This window comes from Zootoca vivipara, chromosome 6, assembly GCF_963506605.1.
Source record: "Zootoca vivipara chromosome 6, rZooViv1.1, whole genome shotgun sequence".
Classification (NCBI taxonomy): Eukaryota; Metazoa; Chordata; class Lepidosauria; order Squamata; family Lacertidae; genus Zootoca; species Zootoca vivipara.
This window is the reverse complement of record NC_083281.1, coordinates 3,284,123-3,296,447: the sequence shown is the minus strand read 5'-3', so window position 1 is coordinate 3,296,447 and position 12,325 is coordinate 3,284,123.

Genomic DNA, 12,325 nt, shown 5'->3' with positions numbered 1-12,325 from the left:
AGAAGCCTAGGAAACGACATATGATATATAGGATCACTAGCTGGCTGGGCCCATAGCTGCCAAGTCTCCCGTTTTCCCTGGGAAATCCCCATTTTTCCAGCTGTTCCTAGCTGAAAAAACAGATCCCCCCCCCGGCTTATTCTGGCGCGGTGGCCATTTTGGAACTGGGTGGAGCATGCTCAGAAGCGACTTTTGATGCTGCTCTGCCCAGTTCCAAAATGGCTGCAGTGCGACTTCTGGCGCGGCAGCCATTTTGGAACTGGGCAAAGCAGCATCAAAAGTCACTTCTGGGCATGCTCCGCCCAGTTCCAAAATGGCGGCAGCGCTACTTCCGGCCTGCTATTTCCGGCCCGGTCCCTTATTTCTCTGACAGCAACTTGGCAGGTATGGCCGGGCCACACGTTGCTGTGGGTCATCCCTGTGATCCTCCACCCCCACCCTGTCCCGATCCATGACCTATCCTGTCTCCTCCTGCCCCCAACCCACACCCTGGCGAGTCCCCACCTCCATTCGGCCTAGTCTGTAAAGGCGAGCCTCCATTGGGCCTAGTAGCTTGCAGTACCAGTGCAGCCTCCAATAGAGGGCCAAGATTTTCTAGCTGTAGTACCAGTGTAGCCGCCGCTAGAGGGCGCTGTGTTGCAACTTCTTCTGCCTTCTATTTCCCAGCTTCCCCAGATGTCCACTGGAGGGAGCACTTTTTTGTACAGAAATCCAGGTTTCTACCTGTGCTAGGTGTGTCGTCTGGTCAATGTAAGTGGATGGTTACACCCCCCACATGTGACTCTGATGTTGTGGGCAAAGTTGAGGGCGATCGGGCAAGCGGTTGTGGAGAAAGGTGTGGAATAACAAACACACACGTTCTACATTTTTATATACAATACTGTACTGTATACAGTATATGATAACCAGATTGCAGTTCTCCACAAAAAGGGGAGAACAATGTGGATTTCAGTTTATTTTGAAGCCTTGAGGGACCAAATGATCAAGTGTGGGCCTTCAGGAATTTATCTCAATTTTAGATTTGTCCAGAATTGGGGGTTGGGGGAGCTGTCTTCTGCATCAGCATAGCTGGCTCGGGTGAATATCTGATGTTTCCTCCCTTTATGGTCTTGATCTATGGGCTACTACTAAAATGAGGCTGCCTTTTAAGCTGTATTTTAAGCTGTATTTTAATTAACGTTTTGGTTTGTTTGTTTTTGTTTTTCTATTATGTTTTATTGTAATTTATATTTAGTGTTAGCCGCCCTGAGCCTGGCTCTGGCCGGGGAGGGCGGGGTATGAATAAAATTTTATCATCATCATCATCATCATCATCATACTAGTCTCTTACCTTCCAAGTCCCGGACTACAGAATCCGGGACCAGCAGCCATGTGACACCGGAAGTTGCGTCAACGTAACTTCCGGTGTCGTTTTGCCATTCTATGGGCACCAAAAAATGGCTGCCGGCGGCTTCAAAAGTCGCATCTACGCATGTCCGGAAGTGCATAGACGTGACTTCTGGTGTCGGCAGCGGCCATTTTTGGTGCCCATAGATGGGCAGAGCGACACCGGAAGTTGCGTCGAAGGGCAAATCAGAAAGAAAAAAAATGGCCGCCGGCAGGAGAAAATAACGGAGAAAAACAGGAGACAAAGTGATACGGGGGACCACCGAGAAAAGGTAAGTAAAAACGGGGGTTTCCCGGGGAAAACGGGGTACTTGGCAGCTATGTACTAGTCTGTGCATTCACACTTGATACTATGGTACATAATGGGGAAAAAACAAAATGTGCAAAAATGTACACCTTGTAGTGAGCTGCACTTATGTCAATATTTTTCACCACCTGATTTCCATTGCAAAAGCATTTTGGAAACATATTTAAGGAAATAACTTTGTAATGTGTCAGGAAACTCCCTGCTACATTTTAAAATTGTCTCTGCTGCCACCAGTACGGATATCTCAGCAGCACAAGCATTTTCTTTCATTGATCTTGGATGTTCCTGGGATTTATAACCTGCCTTTCATCAAAATGGCAACTGAAACCCACAAAGGGTTTCAGATAGCATGAAGAACATGAGAAAACACATCACCTGTTACTTAAAAGGTAAAGGGACCCCTGACCATTAGGTCCAGTCGCGGACAACTCTGGGGTTGTGGCGCTCATATCGCGTTATTGTCCGAGGGAGCCGGCATACAACTTCCAGGTCATGTGGCAAGCATGACTAAGCTGCTTCTGGCGAACCAGAGCAGCGCACGGAAATGCCGTTTACCTTCCCGCCGGAGCGGTACCTATTTATCTACTTGCACTTTGACGTGCTTTCAAACTGCTAGCTTGGCAGGAGCAGGGACTGAACAACAGGAGCTCACCCCGTCGCGGGGATTCAAACCGCCAACCTTCCAGTTGGCAAGCCCAAGGCTCTGTGGTTTAACCCACAGCACCACCCGTGTACCATCACCTGTTACTTAAATGATAGCAAAAGAAGGGGCTAGGTGAAGGCATCTGGGAGGAGAGTTCCATAAGCCCAGTCTTATTCAACATCTTTATCAATGACTTGGATGATGGGCTTGAGGGCATCCTGAGCAAGTTTGCAGATGAAACCAAATTGGGAGGGGTGGCCAATACCCCATAGGGCAGGATCACACTTCAAAATGACCTGAACAGTTAGACAACTGGGCCAAAGCAAACAAGATGAATTTTTAACAGGGAGAAATGTAAAGTACTTGTTGTTGTTTAGTCATTTAGTCGTGTCCGATTCTTCGTGACCCCGTGGACCAGAGCACGCCAGGCCCTCCTGTCTTGCACTGCCTCCCGCAGTTTGGTCAGACTCATGTTCGTAGCCTCGAGAACACTGTCCAACCATCTCGTCCTCTGTCGTCCCCTTCTCCTTGTGCCCTCCATCTTTCCCAACATCAGGGTCTTTTCCAGGGAGTCTTCTCTTCTCATGAGGTGGCCAAAGTATTGGAGCCTCAGCTTCAGGATCTGTCCTTCCAGTGAGCACTCAGGGCTGATTTCCTTCAGAATGGATAGGTTTGATCTTCTTGCAGTCCATGGGACTCTCAAGAGTCTCCTCCAGCACCATAATTCAAAAGCATCCATTCTTTGGCGATCAGCCTTCTTTATGGTCCAGCTCTCACTTCCATACATCACTACTGGGAAAACCATAGCTTTTCTATGATCCTTTATGAAATATGACCTGATCCTTTATGAAATAGATTTAATTGTCCTAATGTTGTCTCTCTTTTTTAGGCAAGCTTGAAAAGAGAAGATACAGTGGTACCTCGGTTTAAGTACACATTTGGTTCCGGAAGTCTGTACTTAACCTGAAGCGAACTTTCCCATTGAAAGTAATGAAAAGTGGATTAATCCGTTCCAGACGGGTCCGCAGATTATTCAACCTGAAGCGTCCTTAACCTGAAGCGAACTTTCCCATTGAAAGTAATGGAAAGTGGATTAATCCGTTCCAGACAGTCTACGAAGTACTTAAACTGAAAGTACTCAAACCGTAGCGTACTTAAACCGGAACTGTACTGAGGTGTGACCATATATGTATTTTCCGGAATATAGATTGCACAGAAGATTGTGAATGAATCTCCTTAAATTATTCAGGTCTCTGCTTTATTTCCCTCCCATTGCTGAAGATTTGATTGTTGACTTGTACATTACTCTATTTTTGTTGGTTAGCTTCTTAAACATTTATTTTCAGTACCTGGCTGAAAGTGTTACATGTTCCACATTTTAGCACAATGTGCTGCAAATTGTTGCCATCATGTAAATGAGGTTAATACGTGTACAGAGTTCCAGGTTAGGTTACCCGAATACTGCCTGATTTCAGTAATCCTTTTCAGATGGTATTGAAACATTGGCTGTGTTTGAAAACACAACAAATAAACAGTTGTTGAACCTTAGGAATTTACCTCATTTAAAATCCAGTTTTTATTTATTGTTTCTGTTCATATCAATAACTAAAACCAAGTGGGAGCATTGTTTTTGTGCGGTGCTTAAGAATTATTTGTATATTATGTGCACAGCATTTCACCAGTTTTTTTTTTAAAAAAGAGAAACCCTCACTTTTTGTTCCTCGCTACACCTTATATGTTCGTCATAATGTTTCTAGAAATTGGGAAATACTTCTTCATTCCAAACAGAAATTTAAAAATTAGGTTTTCATATTGCAGCTGCAGGAACTTTGTATATATATATAAAAGTTTCACAATGACATTCTAAGAAAAGTAAAACAATTTTTTTATCTGAAATTCTACCAGTGTAACCTTTTTTTTCTAGTTACAGGTAGGTAGCCGTGTTGGTCTGGATCGAAGTAAAATAAAAAAAATTCCTTCAGTAGCACCTTAAAGACCAACTAAGTTTTTATTTTGGTATGAGCTTTCGTGTGCATGCACACTTCTTCAGTGTATCTGAAGAAGTGTGCATGTACACGAAAGCTCATACCAAAATAAAAACTTAGTTGGTCTTTAAGGTGCTACTGAAGGAATTTTTTTTATTTTACTTTTTTTTCTAAATAAACAATGGTTTTCTCAATGGGTTGTAAATCATTGTGTGTGTTCTGTACTGTAAGTCAGCTGGTTCTGTACTGTAAGTCTAACTGTCTCATACTTTTGTCCTCTTCAGTCCACTTTGACACCATATATATATATATATATATATATATATATATATATATATATAATTTTATTTCATAATTTTATTTCATGCGCTTTAAGGAATATTGCAGCTAGGACTACTGTTCCTCCCCCCCTTCCCCTTTGAGGAGAGAACATGATTTGTCTTTTAAAAAATACTGTTCTTCTTTTCTACAGAATTGTCCCAAAGAACTTGAAGCCCACTGATCCCAGACAAAAAATCCCAAAATGGCTTGTATGTGAGGGCGCTCATCAGAGTTGGAAGTTGAAAACTGAGGCTACACTTTAAATGTCTAGATTGGTTGTGTTTTCTTTTTGATATCGGTACCCAACTTTCTTGTACATTGTTGTCAGGTGAACAATGACTTGAACATTTTGTGGTGGTGATGTTCATAGAATCATAGAGTTGGAAGAGACCACAAGGGCCATCCAGTCCAACCCCCTGCCAAGCAGGAAACACCATCAAAGCATTCTTGACATATGCCTGTCAAGCCTCTGCTTAAAGACCTCCAAAGAAGGAGACTCCACCACACTCCTTGGTAGCAAATTCCACTGCCGAACAGCTCTTACTGTCAGGAAGTTCTTCCTAATGTTTAGGTGGAATCTTCTTTCTTGCAGTTTGAATCCATTGCTCCGTGTCCGCTTCTCTGGAGCAGCAGAAAACAACCTTTCCCCTTCCTCTATATGACATCCTTTGATATATTTGAACATGGCTATCATATCACCCCTTAACCTCTTCTCCAGGCTAAACATACCCAGCTCCCTAAGCCGTTCCTCATAAGGCATCGTTTCCAGGCCTTTGACCATTTTGGTTGCCCTCCGCTGGACACGTTCCAGCTTGTCAGGATCCTTCCTGAGCTGTGGTGCCCAGAACTGGACACAGTACTCCAGGTGAGGTCTGACCAGAGCAGAATACAGTGGTACTATTACTTCCCTTGATCTTAAACCGAGGTATGACTGTAGAATGAATGGAAGCTGTTTTTGAAACACTGTACTGCCTCTTTTCTCCTTAACGTGGATCTTCTGGCATATTCAAAGCCATAGCTGTACCTTTGAAACAGTAGCCAAATTGATACATTGTGCTTAAAGTTTTATTCTTGTTGTTTTAAATACTTAGAAACAATAAAAATAGATGTATGACAACACAAAGAGTCAGCATCCTTTTTAAATCTTGTGGTTTATTCACCTTTCCCCCCCTAATGTGTCTTTCACCTTCAGTTAACTCCAGAACTATTGTGCCTTTGGCTAATCTGTTTTGTGGATAGAATAAGCCAAATCTTAATGGTTGTGTGAAACAGTGTCTGTCTGTCTGTAAAATTCTTAAAAAATTCCTTCCAGCAGCACCTTAAAGACCAACTAAGTTTTTTATTTTGGTATGAGCTTTCATGTGCATGCACACTTCTTCAGATACACTGAAATAGAAGTCACCCAGACGCTTATATGTAGAGAAAGGGTGGGGAGGGGTATATCACTCAGAAGGGTGGTGGAAATGGGTGATAGACTGACTGATAGCTGTTGATGACTGTTGTTGTTGTTGTTTAGTCGTTTAGTCGTGTCCGACTCTTGGTGACCCCATGGACCATAGCACGCCAGGCACTCCTGTCTTGCACTGCCTCCCGTAGTTTGGTCAAACTCATGTTCGTAGCTTCGAGAACACTGTCCATCCATCTCGTCCTCTGTCGTCCCCTTCTCCTAGTGCCCTCAATCTTTCCCAACATCAGGGTCTTTTCCAAGGATTCTTCTCTTCTCATGAGGTGGCCAAAGTATTGGAGCCTCAGCTTCACGATCTGTCCTTCCAGGGAGCACTCAGGGCTGATTTCCTTAAGAATGGGTAGGTTTGATCTTCTTGCAGTCCATGGGACTCTCAAGAGTCTCCTCCAGCACCATAATTCAAAAGCATCAATTCTTCGGCGATCAGCCTTCTTTATGGTCCAGCTCTCACTTCCATACATCACTACTGGGGAAACCATAGCTTTAACTATACGGACCTTTGTCGGCAAGGTGATGTCTCTGCTTTTTAAGATGCTGTCTAGGTTTGTCATTGCTTTTCTCCCAAGAAGCAGGCGTCTTTTAATTTCGTGACTGCGTTCAGCATCTGCAGTGATCAAGGAGCCCAAGAAAGTAAAATCTCTCATTGCCTCCATTTCTTCCCCTTCTATTTGCCAGGAGGTGATGGGACCAGTGGCCATGATCTTGGTTTTTTTGATGTTGAGCTTCAGACCATATTTTGCGCTCTCCTCTTTCACCCTCATTAAAAGGTTCTTTAATTCCTCCTCGCTTTCTGCCATCAAGGTTGTGTCATCTGCATATCTGAGGTTGTTGATATTTCTTCCGGCAATCTTAATTCCGGCTTGGGATTCATCTAGTCCAGCCTTTCGCATGATGAATTCTGCATATAAGTTAAATAAGCAGGGAGACAATATACAACCTTGTCGTACTCCTTTCCCAATTTTGAACCACTCAGTTGTTCCATATCCAGTTCTAACTGTAGCTTCTTGTCTCACATAGAGATTTCTCAGGAGACAGATGAGGTGATCAGGCACTCCCATTTCTTTAAGAACTTGCCATAGTTTGCTGTGGTCGACACAGTCAAAGGCTTTTGCATAGTCAATGAAGCAGACTGTTGACGACTGTAAACGACTGCAAATGGTCTTGCATGAAAAAGCAAGGGGTGAGATCGCTTTATCATGTATAATGAGATAAGAATCCAACGTCTCTGTTCAAACCAGCTCTTTCCATGGTTTTAAGCTTGGTGATAAGTTGCAATTCAGCAACTTCTCTTTCCAGTCTATTTCTGAAATTCTTTTGTAGTAAGACAGCTACTTTGAGATCTTGTATAGAATGTCCTGGGAGATTGAAGTGTTTTCCTACTGGTTTCTCTGTCTTGTGATTCCTGATGTCAGATTTATGTCCATTTATCCTTTGGCGTAGGGTTTGGCCAGTTTGTCCAATATAGAGAGCTGAAGGGCATTTGGCATTCTTGAGTAGCTTCCTGCAGTTCTTGTGGGAGCAGAGAATATTATACGTGGCTCAGATGTGACTCCAAACACACACACTCCCATTTTAGATCTTTTCCCTCCCAGGCATTGACTCTAGCCCAGGCACCCCCAACCTGCGGCCCTCCAGATGTTTTGGCCTACAACTTGGCAAAATTGCCAATGCTTTTAAGGAGGGAAATATAGCGCATGCGCGCGCGCACACACACACACACACACACACACACCCTCCAAAAAAGAAAAAGTATGTTTGTGTAAGATCAGCTCTCCTGGGGTGGCGGCGGAGGAGCCTTTGGTGAACGACAGAAGCTATTCCAAAAATTCCAAGCCTCTCCCATGACGTTCGCTTCTTCAGCAGTGGGAAAAAAGAGACACGCCTCCTAAGAGATCAAGTTTTCCGGACACAATTCCAAGGAAATCAGATAAGAGGGAGAGAGGCGGCTCCCTCCCTCCCGCCCAGAACCTGAAACCAGCCCAGCCAAATTGTGCATACTAGTTTTAAAGGGGTGCAGGAGGTTTTTGAGCCGGTTAAAGGGGTGCAGGTGGTCTCCCCCCGGCTGTTTTAAATAAGGCCTTTTATGCTACCGGTATTAAAAGCCTGACACCAGAGGTCCTTCTCTAAAAATACCCCTGCCATTCTGTAGGCTTTCTAAATAATAATAATAATTATTATTATTCTGAATAACAATTACAGTGGTACCTTGGTTTACAACCACAATCTGTTCCGGAGGTCCGTTTGTAAACCAAAACAGGTTGTAACCCAAGGTGCGCTTTCGCCAATGGGGCCTCCCAAAAAATTATGTTCGTAATCCAAAGAAAATGGGTTGTAATCCAAAAAAAGGTTGCAAACCGGGACAATCACTTCAGGGTTTGATGTGTTTGTAATCCAAAACGTATGCAAACCAAGACATATGCAAACCAAGGTACCACTATATTAATATTTATATGCTGCCACCTGACTGGGTTTCCTGGAGAGCTGCATTTTAGACATAACAACAACGAAAACCTACCATGATTTTAACCGATTTAAAATTTTTGCATTTTTTACTGCTGCTATAATAATTCCTTTTATTTCTAATGTTTTCCATCATCTGTTTTGTGATTCTCTTCTGTAAGCTACCTTTGAAAATCTAGATTAATTAGTAAAAGAAAATAGGGCCGTTTATTTATTTATACGTAATGAAAATCTAGATTAATAGATAAGGTTTTTTTTAAAGATCACACCATGTATTTATTTATTCATAACATAATGACTTCCTGTTTGTTGCTATTGCCATGATGAATTTTGCCAGCACTGGGTGGCATATAATTTCATGCGAGTCAGAAATGTGTTGTTTTAATTGCTAGGCTGCGTCCGGCTAAAATCTACTCTTAGCTGGGGCCCCCAGTCTTACCCAGTGTAGCCCCTTTGATTTCAATGGTGTATGACTATCCTGTGATATATAGATATGTCTAATTACAATTATTTTATTGTATTACTGGACTTGTCATGTTGTGTGTTGCTATCTAGGAGCTAGTTCTCTCTCTCTCTCTCTCTCTCTCTCTCTCTCTGTGTGTGTGTGTGTGTGTATATATGTGGGTATACAATATGTATATGTGTTGATATATGTGTGCATAAACCGTGTGTGTGTGTGTGTGTACATGTGTGTGTGTGTATTCTGACCTTGTCTGGGAACAGAAGTAAATAAATAACATTTTTAAAATTCATTTATATCTCACCTTTCCTTCGAAGATCTCAAGGTGACATACTACTACTACTACTAATTTATTACTTATACCCTGCCCATCTGGCCAGGCCTCCCCAGCCACTCTGGGTGGCTCCCAACAGAATAATAATAATAATAATAATAAAGCGCTCAAACATTAAAACCTTCCCTAAACAGGGCTGCCTTTAGATGTCTTCTAAAAGTCAGAATTCTTGATGGCAGAAAGTGAGGAGGAATTAAAGAATCTTTTAATGAGGATGAAAGAGGAGAGTGCAAAATATGGTATGAAACTCAACATTAAAAAACCTAAGATCATGGCCACTGGTCCTGTCACCTCCTGGCAAATAGAAGGGGAAGAAATGGAGGCAGTGAGAGATTTTACTTTCTTGGGTTCCATGATCACTGCAGATGGTGACAACAGTCACGAAATTAAAAGACGCCTGCTCTTGGGAGAAAAGCAATGACAAACCTAGACAGCATCTTAAAAAGCAGAGAAGGGGACAACAGAGGACGAGATGGATGGACAGTGTCCTCAAAGCAGCCAACATGAGTTTGACCAAACTGCGGAAGGCAGTGGAAGATAGGAGTGCCTGGCGTGCTCTGGTCCATGGGGTCACAAAGAGTCGGACATGACTAAACAACAAGTCACATAGTTGTTTATTTCCTTGACATCTGATGGGAGGGTGTTCCACAGGGCAGGCACCACCACCGAGAAGGCCCTCTGCCTGGTTCCCTGTAACTTCACTTCTCGCAGGGAGGGAACCTCCAGAAGGCCCTCGGAGCTGGACCTCCGTGTCCGGGCTGGATGATGGGGGTGGAGACGCTCCTTCAGGGATACTGGACTTTGAATGGTACTCCCCCTCCCTATTTTGTCTTCAAAACAACCATGCAAGGTAGGCTCGCTCGAGAGGCAGGGACTGGCTTTCAGGGTCACCCAATGTGCTTAATGGCAGCTGAGTGGGAGATGCAGAGCTCACACAGAAATGTACCCTCGAGGAAGAAGACTTTCCCACAACCACCCTCATAAGGTTCCCATTTCTTTCTTTTTATAAAACCACTAAAACAAATTAAATCAATATTTGTCTAACAAGCACATTAAATCCCATAATTAATTAAAACAAACACAGAACTGCAGTCAAATTGTTGGTTGGTTGGTTGGGGGGGGTAAAAAGAACCTCTGAGCACATGCAGAGCGCCCAGCGGCCACGCAGCCAACCCACAAGCCTCACCGATTGGCAGGGATGCTTGAGCTAAGCTTCGCCACTTGAATGAGGGCCTTACCCCCAATTCTATTTCAAGGCTTAACAGGGCAAAGTAATAATCATAATTACAGTGGCACCTTGGTTTAAGAAAAGCTTAGGTTATGAACAACTTGGATTAAGAACGCTGCAAACCCGGAAGCAGGTGTTTGGGTTTGTGAACTTTGCCTTGGAATAGGAACATGTTTTGCTTCCTGTTGAGTGTGTTCCATTTGTAATTGAGTTCCCCGCTGCTATGGGAAAGCACACATTGGTTTAGGAACACTTTGGTTTAAGAACCGACTTCCGGAATGATTTAAGTTCGTAAACCAAGGTACGGTACCACTGTATAACCATGTTTCTCCGAAAATAAGACACCGTCTTATATTTATTTTTCCTAAAAAAACACACTATGCCTTCTTTTCAGGGGATGTCTTATTTTTTCTCCTCCTGCTGCCGCAACCGGCATTACTGCTGCACCTATCATAGAATCATAGAATCATAGAGTTGGAAGAGACCACAAGGGTCATCCAGTCCACCCCCCTGCCAAGCAGGAAACACCATCAAAGCATTCCTGACAGATGGCTGTCAAGCCTCTGCTTAAAGACCTCCAAAGAAGGAGACTCCACCACACTCCTTGGCAGCAAATTCCACTGCCGAACAGCTCTTACTGTCAGGAAGTTCTTCCTAATGTTTAGGTGGAATTTTCTTTCTTGTAGTTTGAATCCGTTGCTCCGTGTCCGCTTCTCTGGAGCAGCAGAAAACAACCTTTCTCCCTCCTCTATATGACATCCTTTTATATATTTGAACATGGTTATCATATCACCCCTTAACCTTCTCTTCTCCAGGCTAAACATACCCAGCTCCCTAAGCCGTTCCTCATAAGGCATCGTTTCCAGGCCTTTGACCATTTTGGTTGCCCTCTTCTGGACATGTTCCAGCTTATCAGTATCCTTCTTGAACTGTGGTGCCCAGAACTGGACACAGTACTCCAGGTGAGGTCTGACCAGAGCAGAATACAGTTGTACTATTACTTCCCTTGATCTAGATGCTATACTCCTATTGATGCAGCCCAGAATTGCATTGGCTTTTTTAGCTGCTGCATCACACTGCTGACTCATGTCAAGTTTGTGGTCTACCAAGACTCCTAGATCCTTTTCACATGTACTGCTCTCAAGCCAGGTGTCTCCCATCCTGTATTTGTGCCTTTCATTTTTTTTGCCCAAGTGTAGTACTTTACATTTCTCCTTGTTAAAATTCATCTCGTTTGCTTTGGCCCAGTTGTCTAATCTGTTAAGGTCATTCTGAAGTGTGATCCTGTCCTCTGGGGTGTTAGCCACCCCTCCCAATTTGGTGTCATCTGCAAACTTGCTCAGGATGCCCTCAAGCCCATCATCCAAGTCATTGATAAAGATGTTGAACAAAGACATATCACTATGTCTTATTTTCAGGGTATGGCTTATAATCCTTGAATGCTTAAAAATACTCCTATGGCTTATTTTATGACTACGTCTTAAAATAGGGGAAACAGGGTAGTAGTGTCCTCACACCATAAACAATAGCAAACACCCGTTAGTTGGTGACCCTTAACCTAAGCAGCGTGACCAAAAGCTTCCGCAGGAATGCATTTTTAAATAAAAGGGCACATTCTATTCATGTAAAAACAGGTTGATTCCTAGACTGTCCGTGGGCTGGATTTAGAAGGCGATTGGGCCAGATCCGGGCCCCGGGCCTTAGTTTTCCTCCCCATGCAAACTAGTTTAAGCGTT